Genomic DNA, 12,162 nt, shown 5'->3' with positions numbered 1-12,162 from the left:
CATATGAGTACACACAATATGAAAGGTACTCAACCACATACATACAAGGGTTCTCTATAGTGTGAACCCAACTAAATGAGCTGGCGCTATAACTATGCCAGTTTCTAGAATGGCTATCACACAGCCTGTCATCCCACTGGTCGCATATGACCCACGATCTCACCAACCATGCCAGTGGTCATCGATGTCCACCGCCTCACTAGACGAGCTCGATATCTCAACATTTTCTTTCTCCATAGCCCTCGAGCAAGACCTTTATCCCTCTTCATCGATGACAACCCAGCAAAGACCCTTGTTGTCCCTGCTTTCTCCATATCCCTCGAGCAAGACCTTTTCTCCATAGCCTTGGACCATCTTGCCCTGGCAACAACATGTGAATTTGGTTGCAACTCATGGGCAGTAGATATGGAGTGTCTCTACTCTACCTTTTGGTTATGAGCTAGTGGATTCAAGGTTTCAGATGCTTCCCATGGTGGCTAGCCATGTCTTACCACTTGAAAGATGGCTTATAGGTTGATCCAGCCATGCTACAGTTTTTGCAGTCAAAACTGTTAATTTGCCAATGGTAGCTAAACCTGTTTATGGCATTTTATCCGATACAATTTACATTGGAGGAGATTAAAGAATGCCTTATCTGATGAGATTATAGGTGTTCTTCAAGTGCTTTCATGGTCCACAATTGCTCTTCATTCTAGAGTCAAATCCTCAATTGCACCATTGATGGGAATTCTTTTGGAGGGCAATGTTGGAAGCTCAACCACAATGTTTGTAGTTTTCTCTACTCTAGTGCCCAGTCAATTGGTGGTTAATGCACTAGTGAAGGAGAAGTTCCTCAATTTCAAGGTATTGAGACCATTCATGAAATAAGAAGACGGTGAAAAAAAATGGGGGAAGCTAGTGAGATTGTGAAATAACAAGCAATGAAGCTCATGAAGTTGGTGAGTAAGCCAGAGATTGCCAAGCCTTTAGCATGGTTTGCTACATCATATGCTATGATACCAGCATTGGTAGGAGCTAATATACATCCAAATTTTTTGGTTCTTGCTAAGGTGATGGGGTAGATGGGCTTGTTGGTGGGAAGCCTACTTTACAACCGCTATTTAAAGAAGTCATCACCTCATCAGGTTCTCATGGTGTGCAGATCTCATTTATCGATTTACATGCTATCAAACATAATTCTGGTCATTAAGTTGAACATAAAAGTGGGGATCCCTGATCAGTTATACGCATTGGGAGCCTTTGCATTTGTGGGGGCCATAGCCCAATTCAAAGTTTTTCCCTTCTCTATTCTTCTGACAAAACGTTTCCCTGCACCAGGTAGTGAAGGTTCTTTACTTGCTTTCTTCATGGCATGCCATTATTTAGCCTCTATATATTGAGCATCTATTTCGGCACCATCCTAGCCTCTTACCTGTATCTTTCACATCATGTACATACATCCATATACGTAATACTTCTCCAGGCAACATACTTCTATCTTCATCACCAAGGACGATGAGCACTCTGGTGGTGGCCGACCTGTAGCCACCAAGGGTGCCCACATGGATTGTCCACCCTACATGGACCATCCACCACAAAAACAGTGTCACACCATCACAGTGAGTCAACGGAGGTGCCAAAAGCATCGGGATCATCCCAGCATTGAAGGATCCAATGGCACTAATGGAACTGACTGACACTCCAATGTGATGGCATCGACGATGCTAACACTCTAATGGCATCTCTAGAGTTAGGAGATTCAGCCAAAGGCTATATTGCCACCTCATGGCATCCACCAAAGATAGGAGATTCCATTGAGAGACTGAACTTCAGGCATATATGGTTCCTCGGCCCATCCTGAAGGATATTCGACATCCTTCATTCTTCATCTCTCACTCTTCTTGGAGGACATCCTTTTGATCCCACCTTGGATGACATCCTTTTGATCCCACCTTGGAGGACATCCTTATGCTGCATCTTTATCTCACCTTGGAGGACATCCTTATGCTGCATCCTTATCTCACCTTGGAGGACATCCTTATGCTGCATCCTTATCTCACCTTGGAGAACATTCTTTATGCTCATCCTTCATACCACTTGTACCCTATGTTTTGTCATAAGCTTGAATTGTGTTGTCCGCTTCATTGCATGTGACCTCTGCTGAGTTTGCACAATAGAGTGAAGGACATGTATCAGTGTTCTCTGAGTAGTGCAAGTGTTCTCATTCCTTTTGCAGTCTCATCTCTTTTTGTGTTGTGTTTTGCTACATAGTGTCTTCTGTGTTGCACTGTGAGCATCAAGGACTTTGGATATATTGTCTAGAGAAGAGCCACCACGTAGTGTACCAGGAAACTAGCCTACTACATTCTTTCTCCAATTCAGTGCTTTGTATTATGTTGATCTAGCTTCTGCTACTAGAGCTAGTGGGTATTTTGACATGGTATTAGAGTATAAGCTCTAGGCAAAGCTTGTTTTAGTGATGGGAAGTTGGTAGGGACAAATTACACTCTTTGAAAGTTCAAGATTAGTTCCATTCTTGATTCATATGAGTTGTAAGAAACTGCAATAACTAGGGTTGAGCAAAGCTAGGTCCTACTCTAGATCTAGTAGATCCACTTTAGACCATACTGCCATGTCCTATTCTCGCTTTGGCATGGAGGCAAAGGAATGCAAATACATTATGGCCACCATCACTAGCATCACTAATATGGTGATGATCATGATTCATCATACTACCACATTGTGTGAGGCAGGCAAGTTCTAAAGAACCAGTATGTGTCAGTGTCTGCCGGCACTCACGTGGTTCCGGACCATCTAGTCGACTCCTAAAGAGCAGCGAATCCAACTATACCCAATGTTGTTCTTTATATTCTTCGATGAGCACTTCCAGTTCTTCTATCTAGACTCGTAGAGCTGTCTCATCATTTTCTTTCTCTTCCAACTTCTTCGTGTGGCTACCCATGCATTCTCCTTTAGTTTATTGGATGAGGTCCATTGTGAGGTCCATTGCGGAGGCAGTCCATAGTACAATTTCCTTTCCTTTTTCGTCTATTTCGATGTCTATAGGCTTTTTCCCCTCTCCTTTCACGATGGGGAATCTCTTTTTCCATGTTTCCACTTCTTGAGACGAAGCTGTTCGTTCTCCTTGTGCAATCCTTCATCCCTGTTGTGCCACCTCTGTTGCCCGCTTCTGGCTAGTGCCTTGTTGGTTTCGGGCTTGAGGTTGGAGCTGGATCCTTTGTCTAGATTTATGTCTCCTGACCCAGCGGGCGGGGAGTTATCTGTTTGGAGGAAGGTGTGGGAGCTTGCATTACTACTATTAGATTTTCCAAATAAGCTCCCCACACCTCCTTAAGGTCTTCTACTATATGACTCTACCACTGCTCCATCTTTTCTACATCCACCAGCTAGTATAGTTTTGGATACTTATTTGTGGATACTTATTTGTAGGAAGGTGTGGGTGCTTGCATTACTACTCTTAGCTTTTCCAAATAATCTCTCCACACCTCCTTATGGTCTTCTACTATATTACTCTCCCAATACTCCATCTTTTCTACATCTAGCTAGTATACTTCCATATACTCATCAGCATCTAGCACTACTAATCTTGCTTTTGCCTTCACTAGCAGAGTGTTTTATCTTTATTGGCATTATTTTGGACATCCCTTATGATCTTAAGGTGCTCCTCTTGGTGGATCAGGGTGACTTGTCCTTCCATTCTTGCCTGCTTTTCTATGGCTTGACTCAGTTCATCTTGCATTGGGAGTGTTTCCCGGTTCTTCTTGGCCATATTTTCTTTCATCTCCTCCAATTCCTTCTTCATTCCTTTGTTGGCTTGCTAGAGCTCATTAATTTACCTTTGCATGTCATCCAGTCGGGCAGCTTCTGCCCTTCTTCTACATAGATTCTCCTACGGAGGTTCTTGTTGGCTCATCAGGTTTTGCATAGCGACATCTTTCTCTTTGATGATGGATTTTAGCTTTGTCATTTCTTTAAGCCCATCATTCATGCACCATTGTAGATAATTTAGGGCTCTTTGCACCCATTCCATCTCAATTGTGTCCGGACACATTGTCTAAGCTGGGATCTATGTGCCGACATGGGGGTACCGAGAGTTTTGGCTGTGGAGGCTGCATCTCCAGTTGTAGAGTTGCAGTAGTGGAGGTGGCCTCCTACTGTTACTTTAGCCTCTAGGACAACAAAAACTTGCCCAACTCAGCCAGGTCCTCCTTCAATTGCTGGCTGCTTGGCACTTCCATTCCTTTGTTGGTACCCTCTTTATAGAAGTTCTTTCCTTCTTGTGCTGATGATCTTTTTATCCCTGAACTAAAACACCCTCTTCTTTCCATGTCGTGAGGTGGCATGTTCTTGGTATTTTCTGAACTTTGAGACTTCCCTGGGGCACTCTCCTTTGGGCCCTCCTCCTTTTCCTTCTCAGCTCTCCTAGTTTAGCCTTTCATTTGAATAGTGCATCCAAATACGGCCCTTCGTCTTTGTGTTGGGTCTAGTGAGTTTTTGGTCTGTTCCTTGAGGTTGTGATAGACTACCTTTGCCCAGGCCACTCTTTTGCCAGCTTCATTAACCTTAAGTTTTTGGTATGTTCCTTGAGGTTGTGATAGACTACCTTTGCCCAGGCCACTCTTTTGCCAGCTTCATTAACCTTCACCATTTCGAATGTCTTTCTGGACATGCAGTAAGGCTTATGGGTGAGGTTTATCATCTCCACCACATAAACCTCATCTGTTTTTGCTTATCTTTGTTAGTTGTTCCAGTTATTTTGTATTCTTTGGCTCTCCCCTCTAGTGGGACAAATTCTTTAATCAGGTCATCATCATCTTTAGTCTTGATCTCCACTTCTCCCTCTATCGACAATTGGAATACCTTGGCCATATACAAGGGTTAAATTCCCTCTTCTCTCCTAAGGGTGGAGTAATGATGTTGGATTTCAGGAGCTATTCTAGCTATTCATCGGCTTTGAAGTTATGTTGGAGCTCCTCCCAAGGTAGCTATGGGAACTGCTTCATGCCCATTTTCTCCAACCACTTTACATGTTTATCTGCTTCCTTATACAGGGTGGATGATAGATATCCAAATCTCACCATCCTGTCAAGCAAGAGATAGCTAGGGCTGAGTGAAAGAAGGCAAGGGTCACAGCAAAGCTTAGCAAAGAGAGAGTAGGAAGTGCAGCAAAGCAGAGAGCTTTTGCACAAGAAATATGCAATTAGATGTTCAATTGAGAAGGTGTAGCACTCTCCAACCGTTTGTGCATGCCTCCCCTTGGTATAGCCATAATTGCTTAATATTTCCATGATTCTCCCCAATCCTTTTCAAATTGTATTTATGAGTGCCTATATTGCACGAGCCGTGAGGTCATTTATGGCAGGGTTGTGGTGGGGTGAAGGTGATGTGATGCATTTTCCTTTCCATCCATGCATCCTTTTTTGGGGTGACAACATCGATTTTCCCACCACCTCCATGCAGTTGCCACTTGGCTCCTCGCTTTCTGTGCACACTGAGATCATATTCATTGATAATTTCTATTTTTAGATCTTGTTCTTTTCCATTGTTGCTCCCTTCAAAATCCTATTCTACTTCAAATTCCTGACCCTGCTGACTAGACTGGGATTCTACTTCTCGGAGATTCTTACACAAATAATGGTAGATTACATTAACCCTACTCGCATGCATAATCTTAACGTTAATCCTTCATCCTAATGAATGCCTTCATGTAAACACATACCTTCTCTTGTTGCATGCTTATGGGAGAGAAGAGAGCGGGCTTGTTGAGAAACATGGATCAAGGCTAGCCTTAAGCTAAGGTGCTTTAAAGCAAATGCTAAACATGATTAAAATAACATGAACAAAAGTAAAAATAACTAAAAAGACATGAACAAAATATGCAACCAAATGGACTTACTTGATATTGCTTGAGATAAGATGATGTGTTTACATTGCTTGAAGGTTCCCCTTTTATATGAGGTGGCTACTAAGTTTCTTGAGAGTTCATGTAGGATAAATTAGCTTTGATGATATGGCAACTTGCTAGATCACCGTGTACCTTACTCACTACTACAAACCTCTTCCTTGTGCTCTTTGGGACCACATTTCTCAATACCCTCCCTTGGTGCCAAATCTTTGGGCTACTCAAGGTATACTAGGACGTGCAATATGCATACAGATCACACTTATTTTTAATGCAAGAAAATGTGTGATTACAAATTAAGTGCAGGAGCACCAAAGCGTGTCGTCCTCTTCCTTCTTCTCTTCCATGTAACCCTAGCTTGGAGCTTAGTTTGAGAATGATGACAGCCACCCCATGATGAAATCATTTAAGCACATGCTGTACAAAGGCATTGGTGTGCATGGCTCACAATTTAACACCCACAAGTTTTCAATCTCTTCCACCATAAGAACACCCTCTAGAAGAATATATATATATATATATATATATATATATATATATATATTCCACCATAAGGTTTTCACACCTTATCTCTGGATCGAGTTTTCTTATTTGTGCCTATGCTGCAAGCTTGTTGGGAGGTGATGGTGGAGCCTTATGAGTATGGAGATTTCACCTGCCCAGACGAACAGAGCTTGTTACCAGGATTCTGGACCCCCAGTTTGTTCCTGGGCACAGTAGACTGTGGAAATATTTGTATGTGCTGGTGAAGAGGATGGCGGAGACCTCCTTTCTTGCTTCCACAAGGAGCTCTGTGTGACAGTAGCCCCATTGGATGCAGAGAAGAAGATAGATGTTGGGTGGTTGCACAACGAGATGATGGCTATATGAGGTAAGGGCATTGCCGTTTGCAGCAGGGAGCTGTTGCTTTTGTGTGGTTGTCTCTTTCTCTTGCACTTGGCAAATTGGTCTTGGTAGACTTCACAAGGGTTTAATGCAAACAAACTCAGTGGAAAAAACAAGGGTTTAATGCAAACAAGCTCAATGTCACCATAGCTCAGTGGAAAAAACAACAAGCATGGTGTTGAGAGAATGAGACACAAATATGATGATGCAAAGAGAGAGAGAGAGAGAGAACAAATTTTCTTGGCTAAAAGATGTGACTGGGAGCTTAATCTTGGAGCTTGAAATGATTCTAATTCAAAACTAATCTTCTTCCACCTTGGGCAACAATGCTTCAATATGATGGCACCACTTTTCAAGAGTGAAAGGAAGATCTAATCCTAATGCACAGTCTAACCTATTCACCTTGCTAAATCTAGCCAACTTGGCTCTGATACCATGTTAAGAAACATGGATCAAGGCTAGCCTTAAGCTAAGGTGGATTAAAACAAATGCTAAACATGATTAAAATAACATGAACGAAAGCAAGATTAAAAAGAGATGAAAAAAATATGCAACCAAATGGACTTGCTTGATATTGCTTGAGATGAGTTGATGTGTTTACATTGCTTGAAGGTGCCCCTTTTATATGATGTGGCTACTAAGTTGTTTGAAGGTGCCCCGTTTATATGAGGTGGCTACTAAGTTGCTTGAGAGCTCATGTGGGATAAATTAGATTGATGATGTGGCAACTTGCTAGCTGACCTTGTACCTTACTCACTCCCAACGTCTTCCTAATCCACACTTTTTATGAGAATAAGAGATACATATGGGGAAATAAAAGTGGCTAGCTCACCGTATATATCAATGTATCATGTGCATGAGTCTCTAGCTAAAAGGATTTAACTAATCTAGAAGCCATACGGGTAGAGTGAAAAACAACATATTGTTACAAAGAAGTAGTTGTTGTTAACTCTTTAAATGCCTTGAACGTAAGAAAAATTTATGCATAAATGTATTATGTTTCATCATTGATGATCATTTCATTTGAAAAAACCATATGGAATGTCTGTAACAGTACTATCATTCTTAGGAATCTTATTGATCGTGTCTTTAACATCAACTTGATAAACATTCCATTGTTAAAGCTCCCAATGGCCTTCCCCTTGATACAAATGTTCTTACTCTCTGTCTTCTTTTATTGAAAATGTTTGTCTTGATTCTCATCTCTCTAGCTCTTTCTAAATGAGCTAGAAATTTTGGAGGGCATGGAAATTCCACAAAGAGGATTTTACTCTTTTTTTTTTTTTTTGCATAAAACAAACAACTATAATTAACAGATTAGACAAGCATGAAAATCAACTAAGTTCTAACAATAAAAAAGCTGAGGTCTTTACCAATTGAAATGTAAGAAAGAAGGATTCCAAAGCCTCTTGGGTACTTGATTTTGGATAAGGCTGTGTAACCATGTCTCAATCCTCAAAATTCAATTACATGGCCATTTTCTCTTGCATCTTTGTGTATGCGTTATGTCTACACAAAATAATTACTTGCTTGGATTATTAACTTGTACACTACACAAAAAATATTTACTTGGATTATTAACTTGTATGCTTTGTGTCTACACAAAATAATTACTTACTTGGATTATCAACTTCTACACTCAAACACAAAAATATATAATCAATAATTATCAAATTAAGAGAATTACTATAAATTAATGAGATACTACATAATTAACTTACTTTTCAAGCTCAGCTCTGACATCTCCTTGAGCGAAATCTCTTCGAAAGAAACTCTTGATAATATCAATATTAATAAAGTTTCATCTTGTACACCTTGCATAGAGCACTAGCGAGTGAACTTCATATAATCTAGCAATGTTTAAACCCTAACTTCAACCTTCTTTACCTTCCCCTTCTTGCATAGAGCACTAGTGAGTGAACGTCATATCATCTAGCAATGTTTAAACCCCAACTTCAACCTTCTTTACCTTTCCCCTAGGCGCATCATTAGGATCATTGGGATCATCTTGCTTCCTTGTATTCTTATGTCCTTTTACCTTTCGATTTTCCCATGAAAAGCTAATTGAAAATGAGGATCCCACATTTTGAGTAATCATTCATGCCAACCTTTTTGGGATCCCATGATTTTTGGTCATGGGATTGTTCACTATTAACCATCATGATGAATGGTACCATATTGGCATCTAGATTAATTTTCATCTTGCTTCATGATGAATGGTACCACATTGGCATCTAGATTAATTTTCATCTTGCTTTTGATATTGCTAAAATGTATAGCCAAATGCTCTCTTACCTCAAGCAGCCTTTAATTCATTTCTTTAGATCAATTGGTGGTGGACGATGGACCTTGTGGACATCCAAGACTATAGATGTTGATTCCCCCAATTTCTCCTTCTCGACGGTTTGGGTTATTCTAATCACATTTTGCTTGGAAGGTAAAACACCATCTTGTATAGCACTAGGATTCACAAGCTCAAGAGCATCCTTGAGGTATGAATCACAGCTTCAAGATGTGAATCACAGCTTCAAGATGTGAATCACACATTTTTGTCATCCTTTCTTATGAGAATGAGAGATCCTTTCCTCTTTCCTAGAAGATGCTTTTATCATGGCACAAGTGGGTTATCTCTTGATATAATCAAACTCTTAGAACCTTCAACACTTCTTGCTTTTGTTTGCCAAAAAGAAACAATCACTGGAATGATATTGTGTGTTAAGTGACAAAGACTATTTTATTCTCACTTTCAATTCATAAGGAGTAACAAAAATTATGCATTCCTCAGTGACATGGATAATACTCTTCTTGTCTTCTATCAAGCATTCATCAAAAGAGACTCTATAAGCACCCTTAGGATAAGACAAACTGGTATTGAGTGTAGCTTTAAGGTTTCAAATATCTACTCCTCTCTTCTTCCTCTTACTCTTTGTCTTCCTCTTCAAGTCCAACTGGATGTTTTTGGAATCTTTGGAAGAGGTCACTTACCCATCCTCTTTGATGAAATAAAAGGCACCTCTTTCTCTTCCTTTTTAGGGCTTATCCAACTGGATGTTTTTTTACTCTTTCTTCGAAGAGGTTTCTTACCCTAAGGCACCATCGTTGTAAATTAGCACCCTTGCTCCTAGGTTTTCAGACAATTGGACTTTGTTCCTTGGCTATTGAAAGTATTGGGATGGAGATTTATCTCTATCTTGCCTTATGTATTTGATCTTAAATTCGATTGTCAAGAATTCCTATGTAAATAATATAAAATTATAAAACCTTAACTCAAATAGTAGCATAACTTGAAGTATATATTTTGTATTAAGAAATCATACTTGGTATAAGTACTTAAAGTATTTATTTTAAAAATACTAAGCATAAATAGAAAACTTTATGTTTTTAAAAATGAAATGATCCATTTATTAATGTAAATTTTGGATAATTTAAATTTTTTGAGGAACTTTAAAATAAGGATGAAACTACCTAGATTGTTGAGAAGAGCCATCTAGGTGATGCACATGATCAAGTTGTGGCTCTAAGGCAAAAGTTGATACCTAGGATCTAAAAAACATGTAAAGAGATTAATGAGAATAAAAAAACCATACAAAGTGAATCTTGAGTTGTTCCAAAAACCATGCAAGTTGTAAATCTTGTAACAATTAGAGAAAGAAATTATAGGAAGCCTGTAAAAAGTGCAAACAAAGAGATGACACACATGATATGCTGCTTTGATACGTTTCTTCTTAGCAAGAGGCTATGTATCCTAAATAGAGAAAGAAATTATAGGAAGCCTGTAAAAAGTGCAAACAAAGAGATGACACACATGATATGCTGCTTTGATACGTTTCTTCTTAGCAAGAGGCTATGTATCCTAAATAGGCTTTCAAATGTTCTTTGGGTTTCATATATGAAGAGAAGCCTCCTTTCTGTCTCGGCCACCATCATGGACCGTGACTTGCAGGTTCACTTTGACAAGAATGATACAATAATTCTTGATGGAGATAATAAGGTCCTTTGTTGTAAAGAACATTTGGAGGAACAACTTGTATCCACATCGACTTGAGTCATAGAAAACTTTGGCATGAGAGATATGGGCATCTCCAAATACAAACTCTTTTAGAGATTTCAAAAGGTAAGCTAGTTAAGCATTTGCCACCAAATTTTGACAATCTGGATGTATGCATGATGGATAACCAGCACTAGAAACCATTTCCACCACAAGAGGCCACTTTTAGGACCAAGGCTCCTCTTTAGCTCCTCGTACATGCTAATCTTTGTGGAAAGATAAGGACAATTGCACTTGGGACTCTTCCTATTTTTTCACATTGATAAGAGATTATAATAGGAAGACTTGGGTGTATTTTCTTAAGGAAAAGTTTCAGGCTTTTAGAAAGTTTAAGGAGTGTCTTGTATTGGTAGTTGAAACTAAAATAAGAACAAAATTAATGCAGTTTAGAACAAACTGAGGAGGAGAATTCATGTCTAATGAATTCTTGGGTTTCTATAAAGAAAGAGGCATAAAGAAATAGCTCACTACCGCTCACACTCCATTATAAAATGGTGCTACAGAGTGCAAGAATCGTACTATTGTTAAGATAGAAAGGAATATCTTAATGGCAAGAATTTACCTAAATCCTTTTAGGGTGAGGTAGTTAACACGGATACGTACATTCTTAATAGAAGGAATGCAACAAAGGCCATTAAAGGGATGATTGTGTTATAGGCCTACTCGGGTAAGAAACCTTCAACTGCACAACTAAAAGTTTTTTGGGTGTGAGTGTTATGTACATTCTTAATAGGAGAGCAACAAAGGCCATCAAAGGGATGACTCTGTTAACAAGCGTACTTAGGTAAGAAACCTTTAGTTGCACACTTGAAAGTTTTTGGGTGTAAATGTTATGTAAATGTTCTAGATGCTCAGAGAACCAAATTGGATGCCAAGCCAAAAATGCATCTTCTTGGGTTACAACATGGAGTCAAAGGGATATCAAATCTATGATCATCAGGTAAAGAAGATCATATTGAGCCGTGATGTTGTATTCTAACAATAACCATGTAGGATGGATGAGGATCTTCATGCAATAAGGAAATCACCAAAGCAACACAACCTCCACATGCAGCATAGGCTTCCTCGTATTCTAATGGAGCCTACCCCATTTCCATTTCCTATGGACATGAATTTTAAAGATGAAGAACAAGAGCATGATGTGCCACAAAAGGTAAGCCATTCCGTAATAAGTGGTACATGCAACTTTTGGATGGAGCAGAACCTCCCGCCCATTAAGGAGGATCTTCGTAGATCCAAAAGGTTAGAGGAGGAAAACAAGGCTTGGGAGAATCTTCTAAATTTTGCTCTTATGACAGGGGTACTCAAGATTAAGGAGCCTACCACC

The 12,162-nt window shown here is 39.6% G+C and overlaps 1 pseudogene; it reads left to right on the top strand.

Annotated features, from left to right (window-relative positions):
* The first annotated feature begins 392 nt into the window (after positions 1-392).
* On the top strand, positions 393-1,498 carry LOC147611692 (putative folate-biopterin transporter 7; annotated as a pseudogene).
* The last annotated feature ends 10,664 nt before the right edge of the window (positions 1,499-12,162 follow it).

Source organism: Cibotium barometz, chromosome 47 (genome assembly GCF_041138505.1).
Source record: "Cibotium barometz isolate CiBa-2024 chromosome 47, ASM4113850v1, whole genome shotgun sequence".
NCBI classification, from domain to species: Eukaryota; Viridiplantae; Streptophyta; class Polypodiopsida; order Cyatheales; family Cibotiaceae; genus Cibotium; species Cibotium barometz.
Note: the sequence above shows the minus strand (reverse complement) of the source record. Positions and strands in the feature narration are given on the sequence as shown.